This window comes from Stenella coeruleoalba (assembly GCF_951394435.1).
Source record: "Stenella coeruleoalba genome assembly, chromosome: 2".
Taxonomy (NCBI): Eukaryota; Metazoa; Chordata; class Mammalia; order Artiodactyla; family Delphinidae; genus Stenella; species Stenella coeruleoalba.
The window spans coordinates 24,429,175-24,448,156 of NC_137147.1; the positions used below are offsets into that span (position 1 = coordinate 24,429,175).

The window sequence follows — 18,982 nt, forward strand, 5'->3', positions numbered from 1 at the left end:
AACTGTAGCTCTAACGGATCCATTTTTTTAATCTCCCTGAAAGCCTATATACTTTAGCAGAAAAGTATGTCCCATCTCAGACATGGCTGAAGTTCAGACTGATCTAATGACCAAAAGAGCTCGAAGAAAGTCTCCTGTGGCTGCTTCTTGCCATTATTTTAATCCTCTTTTCAAGTACACGCAGCTAAAACCACAGCCAGATGGGTGGGAGCAACTCATCCACTGGAAGGGATGGGGCACTGTACTCGCAGCAGATTTTTTTTTTTTCAAATAAATGCTCGTTTCCTTCCACATTTTGCAATAGGACCACTTGACGACACAATTTTTTTTCCCATTCACATTCAGCTGCATGTACTTCATTACTTTCTACAGATGCTTCCAGACTCAGATCATGCCAGCTCTTTGTCACTGATACACTCCTGCCATTGAGCTGAAGTTAGCAGGAGAAGGGAGGTGGCATTTTTCCTTTGAATGGCTGAGAAACTCCCTCGCCCCCACATCTAATCAGCCACCAAAGTCTGTCATTTCTTCCTTCCCAATGTCTCTCACATCTGCTTCTCCCTCTCTACTCCCACTGTCACTGCTCTGGTTCAGGACGCAATTGCCTCCTGCCTGGGCTGCTGCTGCAACACCCTCCTCCTGCGTTTCCTACCTCTGGCTTCTTCCTCTTCATTCACCCCAAGTACCACCAGTCTTCTCACTATTTTTATCACTCCCCTGCTCAAAAACCTCTAGGGGCTCCCCATTGCCTAAGGAATAAAGTCCAACCTAAGCTCAGAATTCAAACCCTGTGTGCTGGCCCCAGTCTACCTTCTTAACTAGGTCTCCCACCCTGCCCCCAAATGAGCCCTGTGCTCTAACCAACAGGTTCACCCAAAGTATCCCAAAGATGTCATGCATCAGTTCCCTCCTGTTGTTGCCCTTGTCGTTTATGACTTCCTGACTGTCTTCCACCAAAGCCCTACTGATTCTCTAAGAACCAGCTCTTCATTCCTTCATTCTTCCCTCATTCAACAAGGAATTACTGATAAGCACAGTGCCTCTCCCAAGGTGTTAAAGAGGCAATGAGTGAACAAGACAGACACAATCATTCCTTTATGGCATTTACAGGCTAGTGGGGAAGAGAGATAAATAAATATATAGATATATAAATAATATAACTACAGTAATATCCACAAATGTGATATAGCCAGTAGGGTTCTTTGAAATAAGGGGAGTGGGAGGTCAGGGCATCCATCTCTGGAGCAGTGAAATTGGAGCTGAGAGCTGAAGAATGAGTTGGCTTGTCGAGACAAAATCATGAAGGCTCCAAGGAGATGAGAGGAGTGGTGAGGAAAGCTGAGATAGGTGCACCCTCCTGAGAGATTAATGTATAGAAAGACAAAGCAGCAGCCACCCCCCAAAATGAAGATGTCACACACTTTGAGTCCTCATTTACCTGTCCCTTCTGCAAGGATAAGAAGACCTTTTATGTGAAAATGGACTACCTGTCCATCACAGATGTGACTGAGTCAATGGATGGTGCAGCCATTGGATAAATACCTAGAGCCAATCAGCAAGGATGCTTGGCAGCCCTGCCTGTTGATTCTCCCAGACCTGCTGGGAACACAACCTGAGACATCCCCAAAGTTCCTGAGCATGTTTCCTATGCTGTCCCAACCATCTGTATGTTATATATGCTCACATGTATATACACATACTTACACACACACACACGCACAAATGGGTATTTGTATGAGTATAGATGTAAGGAGATAGAGGTGTGTGTGCTAGTGGGTACTAGGGGATACAAAGATGCTCTGATTAGCCTCTTTTAATCACCAACCATTCTTCATTCTCTGCCCCTGCCTCTTAAGGGCAGACTATTCCTAGACTTACTGGCCACCGTGTAAGTGAGGCCAAATGGCACCTGAATCTGACCAACCCTTGAGACACCTCTGATTCCTTAGGGAGAGCTCAGTTGCCCTCTACTTCCCCACCCTTCCCAAGACTGTGCCAGTTTTAAGTGGACTCAATGCCCTCCTTCTCCATCACCACCCCCAAATTCTATGCCCAGGAACAGAAGTGAAAGCCACAAGAATCCCCTGGGACACATCCTTGCAAGGGCTGGAGGACCCATGTCATTGTGCCTTTGGTTACTTTTGAAGGGGCTGGGAATGAGAAGAGGTAGAGGGAACTCAAGGCCATCAGCTTTTTCATAAAACATATCTTATGGGAAAAGGGGTGGAAAGAGGTCTCCAGGCAAAGGAACAGACTTGGGAAGCCCCTTAGGAGGAAAGACCTTGACATCTCTAAACAGCCATGTTCTTCAAAGTTTGGCTAGAACAAAATGAGTGAGAGAAACAAAGGCTCAAGGGGGATTGTGGATGCCGGCAGGGGCCAGGTAACTCAGACCATTCTAAGTGTGAGGCAAAGCCACTGATGGATTTAAGTCAGACATAGTACCCTCTTCCAACTGGGACCTTCCACACAATTTACCCCAAACCCTGTTCTTTCGGCATCTTGCCATGAGCTGCATGGTGAGGTCTTCTCCATTGGTGTCCACTGATCTCACGCTCATGTTCAACATGACAGAGTTGAATTTGGCCCCTAGAGACCCCATGAACTTTTTAGGTGGAAACCTCCTAATCTAACTCCACCATGTGACCAGTCAGCTTGCCTTGCTTTCTGCCCTGGCTCTTCCTTTCTACTCTAGTTCACCCATTGGGACTGAAGCCCGGTCCTGAAGTCCAGTGACAACTGACCATCCTGTTGTCCTGTGACCATTAGCGCTGACTGCTCCCAATACCAAGAATGAACCTTGCTAGAATATCCCTGTCCCACCTAAGAAGTTCAGCCCCCTAATGTTCTGATGCTTCCATCATCACAGATTGAGCCACAGGCTCTCAAATTGGTCCATGAACCATCCACATCAGAATCACCAGATATGCTTGTTACATGCAGATCCCCAGGCTAGTCTCACCCCCAGATGTCTAGGCATCTAGACACCTGAATCTTTTTCATTTATTTATTTTTACATCTTTATTGGAGTATAATTGCTTTACAAGGGAGTGTTAGTTTTTGCTTTATAACAAAGTGTATCAGTTATACATATACATATGTTCCCATATCTCTTCCCTCTTGCATCTCCCTCCCTCCCACCCTCCCTATCCCACCCATCTAGGTGGTCACAAAGCACCGAGCTGATCTCCCTGTGCTATACGGCTGCTTCCCACTAGCTATCTATTTTACATTTGGTAGTGTATATATGTCCATGCCACTCTCTCGCTTTGTCACAGCTTCCCCTTCCCCCTCCCCATATCCTCAAGTCCATTCTCTAGTAGGTCTGTGTCTTTATTCCTGTCTTACCCCTAGGTTCTTCATGACATTTCTTTTTCTTAAATTCCATATATATGTGTTAGCATACAGTATTTGTCTTTCTGACTTATTTCACTCTGTATGACAGACTCTAGGTCCATCCACCTCATTACAAATAGCTCAATTTTGTTTCTTTTTATGGCTGAGTAATATTCCATTGTATATATGTGCTACATCTTCTTTATCCATTCATCCAATGATGGACACTTAGGTTGTTTCCATCTCCAGGCTATTGTAAATAGAGCCGCAATGAACATTTTGGTACATGACTCTTTTTGAATTATGGTTTTCTCAGGGTATATGCCCAGTAGTGGGATTGCTGGGTCATACGGTAGTTCTATTTGTAGTTTTTTAAGGAACCACCATACCGTTCTCCATACTGGCTGTACCAATTCACATTCCCACCAGCAGTGCAAAAGTGTTCCCTTTTCTCCACACCCTCTCCAGCATTTATTGTTTGTAGATTTTTTGATGAAGGCCATTCTGACTGGTGTGAGATGATATCTCATTGTAGTTTTGATTTGCATTTCTCTAATAATTAATGATGTTGAGCATTCTTTCATGTGTTTGTTGGCAGTCTGCATATCTTCTTTGGAGAAATGTCTATTTAGGTCTTCTGCCCATTTTTGGATTGGGTTGTTTGTTTTTTTGTTATTGAGCTGCATGAGTTGCTTGTAAATTTTGGAGATTAATCCTTTGTCAGTTGCTTCATTTGCAAATATTTTCTCCCATTCTGAGGGTTGTCTTTTGGTCTTGTTTATGGTTTCCTTTGCTGTGCAAAAGCTTTGAAGTTTCATTAGGTCCCGTTTGTTTATTTTTGTTTTTATTTCCATTTCCCTAGGAGGTGGGTCAAAAAGGATCTTGCTGTGATTTATGTCATAGAGTGTTCTGCCTATGTTTTCCTCTAAGAGTTTGATAGTTCCTGGCCTTACATGTAGGTCTTTAATCCATTTTGAGCTTATTTTTGTGTATGGTGTTAGGGAGTGATCTAATCTTGTACTATTACATGTACCTGTCCAGTTTTCGCAGTATCAGTTATTGAAGTGGCTGTCCTTTCTCCACCATACATTCCTGCCTCCTTTATCAAAGATAAGGTGACCATACATGTGTGGGTTTATCTCTGGGCTTTATATCCTGTTCCATTGATCTATCTTTCTGTTTTTGTGTCACTCACTTTCAGATTTTTTATCATTAGTGTATAGGAATGCCAGAGATTTCTGTGCATTAATTTTGTATCCTGCTACTTTACCAAATTCATTGATTAGCTCTAGTAGTTTTCTGGCAGCATCTTTAGGATTCTCTATGTAGAGTATCATGTCATCTGCAAACAGTGACAGCTTTACTTCTTCTTTTCCGATTTGGATTCCTTTTATTTCCTTTTCTTCTCTGACTGCTGTGGCTAAAACTTCCAAAACTATGTTGAATAAAAGTGGTGAGAGTGGGCAACCTTGTCTTGTTCCTGATCTTAGTGGAAATGCTTTCAGTTTTCACCATTGAGGACGATGTTGGCTGTGGGTTTGTCATATACGGCCTTTATTATGTCAAGGAAAGTTCTCTCTATGCCTACTTTCTGCAGAGTTTTTATCATAAATCGGTGTTGAATTTTGTCAAAAGCTTTCTCTGCATCTATTGAGATGATCATACGGTTTTTCTCCTTCAATTTGTTAATATGGTGTATCATGTTGATTCATTTGCGTATATTGAAGAATCCTTGCATTCCTGGAATAAACCCCACTTGATCATGGTGTATGATCCTTTTAATGTGCTGTTGGATCCTGTTTGCTACTATTTTGTTGAGGATTTTTGTATCTATGTTCATCAGTGATATTGGTCTGTAGTTTTCTTTCTTTGTGACATCCTTGTCTGGTTTTGGTATCAAGGTGATGGTGGCCTCGTGGAATGAGTTTGGGAGTGTTCCTCCCTCTTCTATATTTTGGAAGAGTTTGAGAAGGATAGGTGTTAGCTCTTCTCTGAATGTTTGATAGAATTCACCTGTGAAGCCATCTGGTCCTGGGCTTTTGTTTGTTGGAAGATTTTTAATCACAGTTTCAATTTCAGTGCTTGTGATTGGTCTGTTCATATTTTCTCTTTCTTCCTGATTCAGTCTTGGCAGGTTGTGCATTTCTAAGAATTTGTCCATTTCTTCCAGGTTGTCCATTTTATTGGCATAGACTTGCTTGTAGTAATCTCTCATGATCTTTTGTATTTCTGCAGTGTCAGTTGTTACTTCTCCCTTTTCATTTCTAATTCTGTTGATTTGAGTCTTCTCCCTTTTTTTCTTGATGAGTCTGGCTAATGGTTTATCAATTTTGTTTATCTTCTCAAAGAACCAGCTTTTAGTTTTAGTGATCTTTGCTATCATTTCCTTCATTTCTTTTTCATTTATTTCTGACCTGATTTTTTAAGATTTCTTTCCTTCTGCTAACTTCGGGGTTTTTTTGTTCTTCTTTCTCTAATTGCTTTAGGTGCAAGGTTAGGTTGTTTATTCGAGATGTTTCCTGTTTCTTAAGGTAGGACTGTATTGCTATAAACTTCCCTCTTAGAACTGCTTTTGCTGCATCCCATAGGTTTTGGGTCGTCGTGTATCCATTGTCTTTTGTTTCTAGGTATTTTTTTTATTTCTTCTTTGATTATTTCAGTGATCACTTCATTATTAAGTATTGTATTATTTAGCCTCCATGTGTTTGTATTTTTTACAGATCTTTTCCTGTAATTGATATCTAGTCTCATAGTGTTGTGGTCAGAAAAGATACTTGATAAAATTTCAATTTCCTTAAATCTACCAAGGCTTGATTTGTGACGCAAGGTATAATCTATCCTGTAAAATGTTCCATGAGCACTTGAGAAAAATGTGTATTCTGTTGTTTTTGGATGGAATGTCCTATAAATATCAATTAAGTCCATCTTGTTTAATGTATCATTTAAAGCTTGTGTTTCCTTATTTATTTTCATTTTGGATGATCTGTCCATTGGTGAAAGTGGGGTGTTAAAGTCCCCTACTATGAATGTGTTACTGTCGATTTCCCCTTTTATGGCTGTTACTATTTGCCTTATGTATTGAGGAAGACACCTGCATTTTTAACAAATGTCCCAGATAATGTTTTCTGACATCAAAGTTTGAGAGCCAACTTTCTAAACCTTGGAATCTTGACAATTAAATTCTGTTTGCACCCCTCTTCCCTAAGCCAATCTTGGCTCACACTGGTCTTTCTGCCAAACACATGCAGGATACTGGGGAATCCAGACCATGCAACTCACAACACAGCCCTGAGAAGAGTGGCTTGCACATGGTTGATACTTTACAAATATGTTCCAAATCATTGTAAATGAACTGAATCTAGGCTAGTAGCCTGCCAGGGCCACTCTAAGCATGCTTGCTTCTGTGTACCATTCTACGTGGGTGAGAGCCATCATTCCAGGACATAAAGTCAGGTGGCAACCTAGATTCTCATGCTAGCTACACATCTTTTCTGCCAACACAAGCAGCTCCCTGAAACTTAGCTGGTCCCTTGGACACTAGATCCTGCAAACCACTTCTGTCACAACCAGCCATGGAACACAGTGGAGAGCAGGATGCCGATATCCTCCTCACATAAAGCACGATGCATTTTAGAGTCATTATTATTACTTTTCTCATGGTAAAATCAGCTTGATTCTGCCCAAATATGTTTCCATTTGGGCCAGTAAGAACAACAAAATCAGTTTTGCTTAACTGATTGCTATAATGGAGAGTTACCTGTAATAACTCTCATTCCTGTCTATAGCACAGGGGCACTGGGGAGCATCTCAGTGTAGGAAAGCAGAAGGGGACATTGTGGAAAGAGTGTGGCTTTGGCATCAGACAGATCCAGGTTTAATCCAGCTAGTGCTCACTAGTTGAGTGACCTTGAATAAGATTTCTGGATCTCAGGTGCTTAACCCCCACCTGGAAACTCAGTTTCCTCATCTGTGACGTGGAAATACGTTCCCAGTTGACATGGATATAGTAAATCATAGTCCTTCTCTCCCTCCCTGGTGATTCATATGAGGCTGGGAAGAAGGAGCCAGGCCGCCCCGCAGTCCTGCCTCTGCTTGCACTTGAGGCTTATGAAATCGGCATCTGTTGTAGGCCCCTCCACGGCCCCTGGGCCTCCCCATCCTCACAGACAGACCTGGGTAAATAATGAAACACAAGCCACCCTGGATAAGCATGTGACAATAAACCAGATTTTCCATAGCTCAGGTCTTCTGCCTGGGTCATGACACTCATTAGTCTTAAGTCATTTAAAAGTCAGAGTAACTTTATACTTTGTGCAAGAATAACTTGCAAAAAAATTTTGTAACTCTGTATGGTGATGGTTGTTAACCAGACCGATTGAGGTGATCATTTTGACACATAGACAAATATTGAATCATTATGTTGTACACCTGAAACTAAAATGTCAATTATGCCTCAATTTAAAAAAAAAAAGAGTAACTTGAAACAAGAGCAACTTTGCATTTCACATAAACTCTGAGAGCAGGAGCAGCCCTGCCGCATTCTCCGTTGTGACTGAGCAGAGCACCAGGTCTGGGGTAAGTGCAGGGAAAGCCAGGCCCGGTATCACATTTCCATACAGCAGAGCAATGCCCACCACGTCTCTCTCTCTGCCCCCACCTCCCTGCTCCTCTCTTCAAAAGGAGCGACTTATCAGACCAGTGAAGGTAGGAGAAGGAATTGAATATTCTTCATTCCACCCCTCTCTCCCTCATTTGCAGGGAGCCCTGACCCCTAGATAGTTTCATCTCTGCTTGTTCATACAGTAAGTTTACCAGGTTCAGCTCCAGTAATAACAACAACAATAATAACAACAACCAATGCCCAGTGAGCACTTACAATATGCCATGCACTGATTCAGTATTTTATAGGCATTAATTCATCTAATCCCCACAACAGTACCCTATAAGCCATATTATTATCTCCATTTTACAGATTAAAAAACCAAGGTTCAGAGAGATTAAGTAACTTGCCTAAGGTCACAGAGCTACCAAATGGCAGAGTTGAGATTCAGACTCAGGCAGTCTAATTCCAGTGTCCTTGCTGGGCCCACTCTGTTATACTGTCTCTTATTATACTACAAGGGGGAGGTGTCAATTTGAGGGGTAACTTCAATTCAGGGGGCATGTTTTAGAGAGCCACATTATGGCTATATGTCAAGCATGTTCTCATATTCAGCCATGACCTCCTGGAGGTTAAGTAATGATTTTCAATAGCCCTCTGAAGCCAGGAGAGACAAGGTGCCAGGTGAAAAAAATCACACAAGTGTGTACCCAAAGCTACCTGCTAGATCCACCTGGGAAGAGAGCCCAGGTGTTTGCCAGACACATCCTAATCCATCCATTCAACACCAGAGCCAGCAGGGTATGGGAAGAATAGGATGGGCAGCTATGAAAAGCACATGCAGTATGACTTGGGAGGGAAGGAAGGAAAATTTTAATAGTAATAGCAAGTGTTTACATACTACCAGATACTGTTCTAAGGTCTTTATGTATATTATCTCATTTAATTCACACCACAATCCTAGAGGGAAGGATTGTTATTCAACTTTATAAATGGGAAACTGAGACAGAAGCTAAGTAACATGCCCAAAGCCATGCAGCTGATAATGAGGAGGTTAAGATTCGAAGCCAAGCAGTCTGGCCCAAGTCTATGCCCTTGACCATTACACTCCACTGGAAGGGGAAAAAAAAAAAAACAGTGAAAGCAAGCAAGCGAGCTCAGGCTTTGGAGACACACAGAACTGAGTTCAAATTCTGGTTCTACCACTCATTAGTAAAGTAACTAGCAGGTTGTGCAAAATCTCTGAGCCTCAGTTTGCTCCTGTGTAGAAGAGACAGCCCCCCAGCAGGACTCTGAGGGGGATAAAGTAACTTACCAAGTGCCAAGTGTCCGAGAACCTGGTAGGAATTCAACCAGCATGTTTCACCTCCTCCCACCATCATGGTGCCAGGCCCTGTATTGGCCCTGGAGATGCAAAGTTGCCTAAATATCATCCCTGTCCTCAAGTATCTCCCTCCCTTGCACAGTGGGGTGGAGATAGGGAAACAGGATAATAACATAAAGTGATGCATACAGTGAGAGAGGCATGAGCCTAGTGCTACAGAGGACAGAGGAGAGAGTGATTTCTTCTGCCCGGGAGGATCAGGCCATTGGACCTGGATTTGCTGGTTAAATGGGAGTTAGCCAGGTGAGGGAAAAGAGTGAATATTTCCATCTAACTTGAAAACCTTTTACTGCCACCGTTGTCAAGGTCAACGCAGCATTTAGATTCCATCTTCTCTTCCTGCGACACTATAGGGAGGTTAAGAATATCTGTTTCACTAACTTTCTTTGAAGGACATCACAGGCCAATAGCAAGAGAGCTGACCCCATCCGGAGTGTTGCCTGTGGGTTGCATTTTAAACTGTTATTGTTTGCTCATAACACAACAGGGAACCCAAGGGGCTGTTTTATATTCCGAATACCTAAGGATTATAATCCATTATAGGGGCGTATTTGTTCCCAGAACTGAGCTAATGCTGGGCAAAGCTGCAGAATTAATTGCCCTGAAGCTATAAATCTCCTATTTATTTCTTGATGAGTTTACAATGACAACTTGTAAATTCCCCCACACATGTCTACCTATACACACACACACACACACACACACACACACACACAGACATACAAACAAACACACACTGCCTGGTAGGGAAGGTCAGCCAGGGAGTTGACTTTATCAGTGACAACAACATAATAATGGCAATAATGAGAGAACAATTCAGTGAGCACTTCCTGCATGTGAGGCTCTACACCAAGTGCCAAAGCTACATGATCTCCCTCAGTCCTCATAGCAATCCTGTGAGGTAGGTTCTATTGCCCTAATTTTCAATAAGGAGGCAGACTGAGGCTTAGAGCAGCTCAAAGAAGTAAAGTAACTTGCTTAAGATACAGAGCTAGTAAGCAAAGTCTGAACTCAAGACACAGAGCTAGTAAGCAAAGTAAGAACTCAAACCCGAAGCCACGGATAGCAGGTGCATGTCCATACCTATAAGCTGTCAAGGTCAAGAGACCCTCGGGACAAGAGTCAGGGTCCCCACTGAGTGCTAATATCCATCAGATCTGTTCTGTGCTTTTCCCACAAGGACCAACACAATCTCAAGCAAAGACTTCTAGGGAATCAATATGTGGGTTCCCCAGACTTAGGGTGAAGCCCATCATGCACACTGCCACTGGGGCTGGAAAAGCGCAAACTAGGAGCTTGCAGGGTCAGTAGTTTTAAAACCAGGTAAAACAGGCACCTGTTCCAGTTCCCAGTCCAAGAGGCTGGGTAGTGGATGGGGTGGAGGGACAGCTGGGAAGTGCTCAGAAGACGATAAATGGAGATGCGGAGGAAGAAAAGGGAAAGGGAGGGTGAAAGGAGGAGACTGTCATAATTGAGAGTAAGGGGAAAATAAGGCAAATTAGCAAGTTTTCAGAAAATAGAAACTCAGGAAGCAGTTGCTAGGGCAATGTAATAAATTCTGCCCAATGACATATTCCTCACTCAGGGGTCCTTGAGACAAGCTGAGCAAACACAATACCAATTCCTACTTTATGACATCTTAAAGGAGCTGTCTAATTCAGGATACAATCTGTAGTGGCCCCAAAATAAGCCTGAGCCCTCCGTGCTCGATACCTCTGACCCAAGCCTTATAATAAGATTGTATAAGATTATATAACAAGGTTATATGAAATTCATTCACTCAACAAATATTTATACCATAGTGCCAGGCAGTGTGCTGAGAGCTGATGATACAGTAATGAACAAAACACTCCCAGGCCTTAACACCTAGGAGAGGAGACAAACAGATAGGTAAAATATAAAGTACGCTATAGGGCCATGGGTTCCATGGAGAGAAATAAAGTATGACTTAGGGAGTATCAGGTAGGAGATGGGAACAGGGTGTGACTTTCCATAGAAAGTCAGAGAAGGCCTCACATAAAGGTGAAAATGAGCTGAGATACAGAGAAGCTAAGGGAACAATGGGGGAAAAGGTTTTCAAGCAGTGAGAACAACAAGTGCAAAAGCCCTGAGGCATAAACATGCCTGGCATAGTCAAAGAGCACCAAGGCCAGCATTTCTGGGTCCTAATGCTCAAGGAGAAAAGAGGTGAGGTCAGAGAGGTCAAGGAGTGGGGAGGTCTGACCCCATTAGGGAACTTCAGCTTTTATATGAGTCACATGGGAACCACTGAAGGCTTCTGAGCAGAGGGGTGACAGGAAGAAGCTTATGTCTGTCTGACCAGCATCGTTCTGGATGTTAAGCTGAGAATAGACTTGAGTGGTGTAATGGAGGAAGCAGGGAGACCAGCCAGAAATTCAGTTGAAATCCAGGTGAAATACAATGGGGACCCAGGTCAGGGTGGGGTGGCAGCGGAGGTATTGAGTGGCTAAATCACCATCGGCCAAAGGACTGGATGTGGAGGGTGAGGGCAAGAGGAGTCGAGGTCAACTCCAAGGTTATTCACACCCAACTCTGAGCTCTAAGCTCAATTCCTACAAAGCTCTCAAGTCTCAGCCCCCTTGAATACAATGTGAAGACATTTTATTCTTCATTTTGTTTCATTTCCTTATGGTAAGTATGAACTGGGGTAGTTGTAGGGATTACGATGTACAGGGGAAAATGAATCCCTTCACATTTAAATCCTTCACATTAATTACGCACTGTTCACAGATCTCACTTAATCCTCCCCACACCTCAGGGAGGTAAGCACCACAATCACCACTTCATATACTAAGGTTCAGAGAGATGAAGAGCTTGTCCAGGGTCACACAGCATTTAGTCTTAGAGCCCAGATCTCCTGACTGCATATTTCATGAGCTTTCTATTACCTCAATGTTTTTCATTTTGTCAAAGTTCATTCAACAAATATTTATCGAGCAACTCTAGGGTAAATACCAGGCACTGTGTTTATCTTTGGTATGTAGCAGGAAAGTCATGATCCTGGCACTGAAAGAGCTCTCAGTCCTGGCTCAGGAGGGGGACAGACTCAGCCCCCCTCCGCTGTCCACGCTGGGAAGTGCATTCCTCTGTGCTTGGGGAGAGAAGGGGCGTAGCATCCTCTCTTCTTCCCCCTTCTCCCTCTTCACTTCCTCTCATTCATAAGCAGGCATGAAGGAAAACTCTAAGGAGTTTTCCTTCTCCCTGGAAAACTACTAGAATTCAGCTCTAGAGCCACTGGCTTGGAACTGGCATGCTGACCCGGTGCAAATGAAGTCACTGTTGCCCAGACCCCCGCTGGGTGTGGCAGAATTGGCTGCAAGCACAGAAACAATAAAGAAATCTCTAACATGTGCCAAGGGAGGGATTATCACATGGGCTCTTGCTTTTTATGAAATAGGAAAAGTGGATTTTTCTAGTTGACTGCATTTGATCGTTTTTCCTCCATTTGTTTTAAAGTTGAACATCTGATCTGGCAGGGACTTCTCACATTCAGCTGAAAAAAGATGTCTTTTGAGCTCCTCTCCCAACCTCCCATCAAACAGGATGGGGTTGGCAGGGCTTAGAGCATCATCCCACCACCACCCCTAACACATCACAGCCCTCGGCATAAATCTGCTTAAATTCCTTCTAATTTTGTCCATGCTTACCCACCCAAGCACCTTTTCCTTCCGGGTTTAATAAAAAAAAATCTCTTTATATTTTCCCCATGGTCTCACTATATTTTCTCTCTGTTACCTCTGAATTGTTTTATAGAGCGCCCTGCTGTAGGTTACTACTGCCACCTGGAAGCGAAAAACAGGACATCCCAATAGGACCAAGAGGCCCAGAAATCTTCCCTATCCAAATCCAAACTTAGCACAATTGCTGTCACTGCCTAGGAAGGCTCTGAAGGAGAGACAGCAGCAAGGAGCAGGGCAGGGCATCTCAGTTCTCAGGCTGCACACCCGTCACCTGGATCTTCTTAACACACAGATTCTGATTCGGTAGGTCTACAGTGGGCCCGAGATTCTGCATCTGTAAGGAGCTCCCAGGTAATGTCCATGCTGCTGGTCCACAGATCACACTTTGAGCAGCAAGGACAAAGTAGAAAGCCCATGGGTTAGGAAACCATGGCTCTACTACTAATTCATCAGTCTTGCAAGTGGACAAGATTTATGTCTCCAGAATGTGGTTTGCAGAATATAAACCCCTTATGATGCTGTTAAGAAAAAAAAATTATGGTCAATCTCAAGTAGGTTTGGGAAATACTACATACTTTATAGGTACACCACACCAGCTATCAAAGTCCCTGTAAAGTCCTGTTGCAATATTGCTCAATCTGCTTACCCTAGTGGGATGTACCTTCAAGGTCAGGAGACAGTTAACCCCGGGATGGCCCTAAGCACAGATCCATTGAAGGGAGAGCGCCAAGGTTTCTGAGGTCACCTACTGACAGGTGTCAGGGAAACCTTCAACTTCTAAACACTCACGTTAAAGGTCCTCAACACAAAGAGCCTTGGATAATTTAACCACTTGTCCTCCAGGGGAAGAAACCCAATACCTTAGCCCTACCATAGCCTCTACTCCTTTGCACCCAGAATATCCCCAGAAGCAGCCCCAAAATTCATAGGCTGGCATCCCCCACCAAGACCAGCCTTCACCAAATATCTGAAGAGGATCCAGGGAGCAGCTATAAACCCAGCAACAAGAAACCCTGTCTGCCGGGCATATCCATGCGGATGCTTGTCACAGAGACGATACAGCAGACTGCTGGGAGTTAATATTCTCTCCTGTTCCCAACATGATCTGTAAGTTTTCAGCCACTAAAATGCCAGCCATAGGCCATCCTTGTGACAATAATTCTGTTTCTATCCAGGAAGGGACTTTTCCTTGGGACCTGTTATCACTTAGGCATAAATCTTCCTTCTTAAGTACCTCTCCTCCTCCCTCCTTTCCAAGTAAGCAAGGGAGAGGCTGCCAGGGTATTCTCCCCTCAGATCCAAGATCTGGAGGCACCCCCAACAGCAGGGCCTCCGTTCTAGAGTGAGGTCTCAAGGAGGCATATTTCCAAGAAAAGAATCCTGGCTCCACAGAAACTCGAAAAGCGCTGTCTCCCATGGGACCTAATCCTTGCTCTGCAAACAGACGATCTGTAAGGTTGGCTGAATAGTCTGTGGATTTAGGCAGCAGAACCAGGAATTCTGATCAGCTAAGTTGAGGAAATCCTTTCTCTCTCAGAAATCTCTTCCTAATCCTAAACTTGGAAGCTTTCTATACCAACAAGACTTGAGAGAGAGCAGGCAAAACCAACTTTAGCTCTCCACCTCTCCTGTACAAGTCAAATGGTCAAAGAGCTCACAGCTAGTACTGAGAACTGGCCCTCACAGCCTCTAAGGGTGAGCTCTCTAGTCAAAGAGAGCTGCAGAAACTCTCTGTCCTCATGGCTTCCCAGGGACTCAAGAGCGAATGTACCAATAAAATAGTTATACAGCCCTCTGTTCTGAAAAACACTTTGTAACTTGAAGCTATAGCATCAGCTGTACTAACCTCTGGGACACAAAGTGGGGCAGGGGAAAGAGAGACCAGTGGCCAAGACCCAATAGAATCATTTCAATTTTAAAATAATTTTTGTAAATGTTCAAGCAGAAAATAACACTAATGGAATTGATTGTCCTATTAAAACTTTCACTACATGTAGCTCAGTGAAATTACAAATTAATAAATGCAATGAACTGCATAAACTCTTCATTTAGTAAATGCCTACCTGGCTCCGCTGGGGCGGGGCAGAGCCCGGGCAGCAGGGCGGGGCAGGAGGACGGGGAGGAGGAACAGATGCTGAGACGGATCAAGCTCTCTGGGGTCATCATCAAGGGGCCTTTATTTATGGCTCTATCTACAAGAACGATGTGACCTCTGCCCTCCCTCTCATAGTTGCACTGAAAGGGCCATTCAGTGTGAAAGTATGCTAGGAATGCAGAGAAAGAAAATGAAGACAAGTCCCAGGGTCAGGCTCAAGGTCAGCTCTGCACAGTCTCTCTCAGCTGTCTCATTGGCAAATAGGAAAGTTCCTTAAGCCATGGAGAAAGGGGACTGAGGATAAAGACAGAATCTGTCCCAGAGGTCCTGAGCCCATAAGTTTCAAGAGCAGACACCACCCCAAAAAACTCAGAGAATCCAAAAAGCCAAGCCTGTTCATGGGAGAGGAGGCAGAGAGGAATGCAACCCTATCACCTCCCAGAAGGCCCCTATATCAGTCTGGAATCAAAGTACCATAGACATGGTGACTTAAACATTTATTTCCTCACAATTCTGGAGGCTGGATGTCTAAGATCAAGGTGTTAGTAGAGTTAGTTTCTTCTAGCCTCTCTCCTTGACTTGCAGATGACCATCTTCTCCCTGTGTCTTCATGTGGTCTTCCCTTGGGATGTCTGTGTCCTAATAAGGACACCAGTCATATTGGCTTGTGGCCCACTCATATGACCTAATTTTAATTAAATTCCCTCTGTAAAAATCCTAACTCCAAATACAGTCATATTCTGAGGTATTGAGGGTTAGGACTTCAACATGAATTTAGGGGGAACACAGTTCAGCCCAGAACAATTCATTTTCCCCCTCCTCCTTTCACCCTCTCCCATAAATTTCCAGCTGCTGAAAGATCCAGAATGCCAGCCAGTTCTTATCACCCTCACAGATCAGGTCAGAGGGAAGCAGAGGTGCTCTCATACACACCATCTTCCACTCTGTCCAAAGCCCAAAAAGCCATTTCTCCCTCAATTCACCTAGGGATCCCTACCTAGCCCCTATTACCAGAGGTTTCCATACATGTGGTGGGACCCTATGAGTAGGACCCCAAGCTGACCTTCCCTCTCCCTTCACATACCAGTTAAGCACTCCTCCCTCCCTCTCCCCTGCCCTGTTCATTTCAGGATTACCACATTCAGAGAGCCTACATGACCTATTTAGGCTCTGACCCACTTACAACAGAAATACCAATCACAAAACCATCCAGAAGGAAAAAAAAAAAAGATGACCACAAATTTAACTGATTATAAATAAGAGGGAATGATGGAGAAGAAGCCTTCACTGATTTACCTACTGCTGATGCTACTGCAGATGTCCTGAAGGTGAGCTATTAAGGAAATTCGGGCAACATCCAGGTAGCCCCTTTGGCATCAAAGTACTCTGTGGGTTTTCCAGCCTTATAAGTGGCCTGGAAATCAATGAAATAGGTCTGTTTACCTTGTTTGGCTCAAAGATGGGATGAGCATCTCTAAGTGTCTGGAGAAAATTATTTCCTGCCAAGGGATGGGACAACCCATTACACAAGTGTGAAAATTAGGGAATCAAGATGGATACTGGATCAGCCTTTCCTATCCACCTCGAACCAAGAATGAGTGGGATTATTCTAGTGGCCTTTGAAACAGGTTTTTGTAGTAAGGACATATCGGGGTAGCTGCTTGCCTCACAACAGTAGTTTATCTCCTTTTCTCTGGTCCATTTCCCAAAGGTAGCTATGTCTTTGCTATGTGAGTCTGAAGCTCCTGTCACAGCTTATCAGTTCCAGGAAAGACACCTGATCCAAGCCTGAGACAATCAGATTCTCTCGCATAGGAATTTGAGACTTCAGGAGTTTTGAGGTTGGAGATCTTTGCTATTCCTCAGACTTCTGGTAAGGTAGCAACTGGGGACTCTAGGCAGGCCTGGTTCCTGCTCTTCCTGAGGCCTGGCTAGTGTCTTCTACAGATTCTGCCACCATCCCAATATCCTTCAAATGAATTGCCCATTTGGCTTACATTCGCCAGGGTTGGTTTCTGTTCGTTGCAATCAAAAGAATCACAAATGATAAAATTTATTTGTATTCATCTTTTAGTCCCAGTACCTACCATAAGATTTAACATATGGTAGATCTTCAATAACTTTGTTTTAAATTTATGAAAGCCCAATTTCCCCCTGCCACTCTACATGAGATAAGATTAAGAAGAATGACAGAATGTCCTGTGGTGGACAGGAAAAGATTCTTTGGTGCCAACCTTTCCTGACACAACAAATTATAAAAACACTCTGCTTCTGATTTTCCCTGAAAGGGGAAGACAGGCTTAAATTTTCTAGTTGAAACAATTACCTGGTGCCAGATGCCCAGGAGGTCAGAGGAGGGAAGTACTGGTTCCTAACATCTCTTGTGGAATTCTCAGTGCTGCCAAGGGCAGGCTGAAGGCAACAGACATTTCTCTGTCTTGCTGGGATCCGCTCACCCCAGGTGAACCTTTATGCATGTGTATCCTTACTGGGGCTCCTCACATTTGTACATTCTCCCCACACAACTTCCATCCATTTGCATGGCCTGGTCTAGGACTTGGGATATTCACCTAGACGTCGCTCCACCCACATCCATCCACCCACTCACCCAACAACTCACGCTGTGACATTCACTGAGCCCCTGGCTGGGCCTTGGACCCTACATCTAGGTGACTGTGCCACTATGAGCAACACGGTGAGTAGGACGACCCTCTAAGCTCACTCCAGGCCCTCCACTGACCCCTAGACTTCTCAAACACCCTTCTAATCTCTCAGGTCCCGAACTCTTCCTTCTCTAGTCCAACTTCACTACACCCAGACTAGATTCTCAAGATGCCAACTCAGCTTAACCATGTTACTTTTCTACTCAAAACCTTCAATAAAGCCGAAACCTTTAGCTTTGCATTCAAAAACACCCAGAACCTGGATCCAATCTATTTTTTAAATTTTATCTTGAATCTTCCAAATGTAACCCCTGCATGAAACCTCTACTCTCACACTAGCAGCCTGCCCACCGCCTCACTGCTGGCAGATGCCTGCAAGCCTGGAGCTTCTAGAAGCCATGTTGCCAACACGTGTGGGGAAAGAAGCCAACACAGAGAAAGCAGGACCGAGAGATGGAGAGAAAGATTCCTGATGACATCACTTGAGAACCAAGATCGGCCTCAAGCTGTATCTACGTGTGGAGGTTTTGGCTAAAACATCTTTTTGTTTGTTTGTTTCTTTTAGCTTGAACTTTTTTTTCCCTCACAACCAAAAGATAATATATCCCCCTACCCCTCATGGCCCATTTTTAGTCCCTGACTCCTTTTCAAAGCCCTCTAGGATGTGGCCATGGCTCTTATCTATCATTTCCTATAATATTATGTCTATCACTCATGGAAACCTTTCTGTATACAGCCTAGTGACAGCTTTTCTTTTATTTTTCTTTTTATTTTTTTTGAGGTACGCGGGCCTCTCACTGTTGTGGCCTCTCCCGTTGTGGAGCACAGGCTCCGGACGCGCAGGCTCAGTGGCCATGGCTCACGGGCCCAGCCGCTCCGCGGCATGTGGGATCTTCCCGGACCGGGGCATAAACCCGCGTCCCCTGCATTGGCGGCGGACTCTCAACCACTGCGCCACCAGGGAAGCCCTATTTCTTGATCCTTTATACAGGTGAGGGGCTCTCACTATCACCAGTCCCCTCCCAAGCACCCCCCTTCCATCCCAGCTTGCTAAAACCAACACCTGGTTCAGCAGTCAGAGGCACAGGCTAGGGCAGCCTCAGGAACCCAGGGGGAGCAAATGCTGTTCAGTCTTCCAAAGCCACTTACCCAGCTGCCCATTCAGAACCCACTCCGGCTGAACCTTGGATTCCAGCAGCCAAT

At 44.2% G+C, this 18,982-nt stretch overlaps 1 long non-coding RNA gene across 1 annotated transcript in view; it reads right to left on the reverse strand.

Annotated features, from left to right (window-relative positions):
• Positions 1 to 12,047: 12,047 nt before the first annotated feature.
• Positions 12,048 to 18,982, reverse strand: part of LOC307182408 — a 62,394-nt gene continuing 55,459 nt past the window's right edge. Inside the window, exon 6 of the long non-coding RNA XR_013827164.1 lies at positions 12,048 to 13,539. This is a non-coding gene — a long non-coding RNA (uncharacterized lncRNA). The remainder of the gene's footprint in view (positions 13,540 to 18,982) is intronic.